This window comes from Brassica oleracea, chromosome C3, assembly GCF_000695525.1.
Source record: "Brassica oleracea var. oleracea cultivar TO1000 chromosome C3, BOL, whole genome shotgun sequence".
Classification (NCBI taxonomy): Eukaryota; Viridiplantae; Streptophyta; class Magnoliopsida; order Brassicales; family Brassicaceae; genus Brassica; species Brassica oleracea.
This window is the reverse complement of record NC_027750.1, coordinates 8,047,832-8,051,571: the sequence shown is the minus strand read 5'-3', so window position 1 is coordinate 8,051,571 and position 3,740 is coordinate 8,047,832. Positions and strand designations below refer to the sequence as shown.

Here is a 3,740-nt window from a genome sequence, read left to right as displayed (position 1 = left end):
TTTTCCTATGAATACATTTGTTGTCTTTCATTGTATATATTACAGCTCTTTGTTTCAACTTTTTTGAGTCTAAGAAATCTACAAATTCGGTTACAGTATATAAGAAAAATAAAAGAAAAATGTATATATAGATCGAAAGTAAACAAAATAAATAGATAATAAGGAAGACCAACATGATCAGATTATGTTTTATCTAGATAGTAAATAGTCGTTTTGGTTTTCCTATCACATGAGTTTCTTAAACCCCATCCGTTGCTTTCTAATTATTATCACTTTTTCTTCTTCTTGCCGCATGTCTCAAAATTTTAAAGGCATGTATGTGTGCTTTAAAGTGAGTCTCTATTACTCTTCTTCCCTGAATTATCCCCACCATACAAAATAAGTATTTCCAGCAAAATCGAGAACTGATGTAATCCATTTTGAAAATGTTATTGACTTGTTTTGTTGTCACCCAGTATGTAGCTTTTGACTATATCTATTAAAACGAAAAGAAAAACAAAAGCAGTAAGTAGATTAGAACAGAACAAAATTTTATGAAAAGGAAATTCAACATGATGCAAATTAAGATCTGAGCATGAAGAGTTTGAGTGTTTTTAGAGATACTAAACTGAACTTTGCGTTCTTCAGCCTACTTTGAAGTGCGCTCGGTTTACATATCCACAACTTTTTTTCTCAATTCATGAAAGTATTTTGTTTTGAAGAATACTGTTGCACCACATTTTTTCCAGAGATTATGCTGATATGGATCGAGAATGGATACGGTCAGTGGAAATTTCGATCTATTTGCTTAAAACTTGAAACTGCATCACATTTTGGAGAGAATTTGAAGATGTGACAAAAAAATAGGAATTAAAGTTTCTTGAAAGCAAGTAAAAATGAATTTACGTTATATGCATTTTGAGTTAATCTACAGAAAGATTAACTGTTATAAAGATCGTGAGTTCATGAGTGAGATGTGAGAAATTTTAAAGATGTTTTAATTTATATGAATTTTTTTTGTAAAACAAAAAACAGTTAAGAGACGAAAATATTTTTGCATTTAATTTTTTTTTAAATTATAAAATATATATCCTATGTGTCAAAAATTTTGTGCTTTGGTATATAAATTTTACATGATAGATAGATCATATGATTATTTGGTAGTCGTCCGTGATGGCGACTAAATACTGTTAGTTTGCATGTTGATTACAAGTCGCAATGATTCCCTGGAAAAAGTGAACTGCTGAATTTTTATCGACGCGATCCCGCAACCACGTGAATGTTATTGTAGTCGCTTTGCCATTTTCTATTCAACAAGGTCATCCTATGTGATTCACACAAACAAAAGTCACAATCTCAGTTAAAGGGAGGAATTGTACGCCTAATAGTAAACTAGTGCCAATTAGCATAGCCAGCTAGATAACAAGGTACGACCGATCAATCAGTATTGGGCTGAAACTATCTGTCCAGATCAATTTTTCATAACTACTCAGTTGAAAGTTCACCAGTACTGGGCCACATTGCGCTACCCTCCGGTAAGATTTTATATAATTTGGGTGTTTTCAATGACAAAATCATCACATTAACTCTGATCAGATCGGGTGAGTGTTCGGACTGTAGTATTCTGGTTGTGGGTGATTTAAAAAAAAACGCTTAAGTTTATATTTAACTTTAAAATTTTAGTGATCCAAACGAATCATTCGGACACCCAAGTAATTATCAACTATTTATATATATATTATTAAAATTGAAGTAAAAATAGAACTAACATTTTTTCAACAAGTTATTGCATTAATTATCTTTTCATTTTCTATTCAATTTAACAACTTCATTAATTATATTAAATTAGCAATACATCACATCATTAATTATATTACCATAATAATAATATTACAGATTTTTATTTATTAGTCAATCAACATTAACTTTATACCAATCATAAAATTAAAATGTAAAATAACCAGATTTTGCATATAGTTAAAAGTTCGGTTTAATCTGTTTTACTAAAACTTTTTTTTATCTTAGTTTCAATCGGTGAAAAACTATGTAGCCAAACACATAATAATCACTTAAATCAAAATAATAATAAAGTATTACATTTATTGGCACTTAATTTTTCACTCCATATAAATAATTTACTAAATAAGAGATTCTTTCTATTTCACTTAATTTAGTCAAACACATATAAAACAATTTATTTGTTTACAGAATCAGTTAGGCATGAATATTCGGGTATCCATTAAGGTACGGATTATTTTTTCGTGTATCGTTTTTTTTAGTTTTAAAATTAAACTTTGCTTGGATATCATAAATTTATGTGTGGGTTTCGAGTTGGGTTCTCCTAGGTCTATATGAGTTTGGTTCTGATGTATTTAAACCTAAAAATATTTAAAAACCAATATATCTGAAACATGTTCGGATATTTGCACCAAAAATAACCATACTAATCTATTCAGCTCAAGTCTTTTGAATACAATTTGTCATATGGCGACACATCTAAAATATATAACACTAATCATGAAAAACAAATACCAATATATAAAAACGTAAAAAATAAATCTGCTCAAACTCTAGTACATTTTATATGTCCACACTTACATGGATAGTTTCAGTTATTATTTTTTTTTGGTAAAAAGTTTCAGTTATTATTACCTAAACTAGTAGGGTGAAGGCAGGGTCGGATCATTCTTTTGTTCTGCCGGTGATTTCCTCGTGCGATGATTTACTGTGCAAGAAAACTAAAAAGTAAACTTAATTGTCACCCAGAGCTGAATTTGCATCGACTGAGAGTTGGTTTTTGGCAACCCCTCAAAAATATGTCAATTGTTTATTTATCAATCAGATTTATACTAATATATTTGAATAAACCCCTAATACAAATGGACTCAATATCACATTGATTGGGTTTGATAAGGTTTGTGTCTAATAGATTTGATACAATTAATTGGCTTTTCACGTCTACACCTTCATTCACCTGCTGCGGGTGGACGGTAAACCAAAATGGTCGAATGGTCAGATAAATCTTTCCGCAGTTCAGTTCTAAGTAATAATATAATTATTTTTTCGTTTATTAAACGTTCGCGTTTGAACTTGTATTGGCTCTAGGCACGACTATAAACTTGTGTATGTGCCTTTGTTTTATTCTTTTCCAGTAACTTTGGATTATTACATTGATTACTTAATATTTGAAATAAATATACAGTGGGTATCTTCTTACATAAAATAAAAAATACAGTATTGAATACGTTTTTTTACTAACAACAATGTGAAAAGTGAAAACCAGATAACCCATAGATAAACCGTATACTTTTAAACATCATTGTCAACAATTTATATATAACATTAATATACAGTTACATCATGTAACTTGGAGACAATATAACATTAATTTGATCCAAAACAATGGAATATGTATTTATGCGTTTGAGTTCCAATGTAACAGCACGCGCTGTCATATTCTATTCTTTTCGTTCGTCTAATATAGACACTACAAGAAAACAGCGGTATTCTGAAGGACATTCCGACGGAAAATGAAATCCTCGGAATATCCCGAGGAATTTCCGAGGAAATTCCGAGGAAGCACAAAATTGGGTTTCCTCGGAAAAAACCGATGAATTCCGAGGAAATATTATAGCCGTTGGAGAGCCGTTGGGGGATTTTACAAAATTCCGAGGAAATTCCGACGAACTAGCCTTTTCCGTCGGAATTCCGTCGGAATTTCCTCGGTATGTCGGCAGGATTTAAACTATAAATACAAGCAC

General features: G+C 30.6%; 1 protein-coding gene across 3 annotated transcripts in view; it reads right to left on the bottom strand.

The window, feature by feature from the left end:
- Positions 1 to 459: 459 nt before the first annotated feature.
- Positions 460 to 3,740, bottom strand: part of LOC106332511 (transcription factor SPEECHLESS) — a 10,354-nt gene continuing 7,073 nt past the window's right edge. Inside the window, exon 4 of one of the 3 annotated variants that reach the window (XM_013770981.1) lies at positions 460 to 475. The gene's annotated coding sequence lies outside the window, so the exon portion shown is untranslated. Of the gene's footprint in view, positions 476 to 1,158; positions 1,304 to 2,662; positions 2,705 to 3,740 lie in introns of those variants that run through there. The other 2 variants (XM_013770979.1, XM_013770980.1) reach the window with 2 other exon arrangements.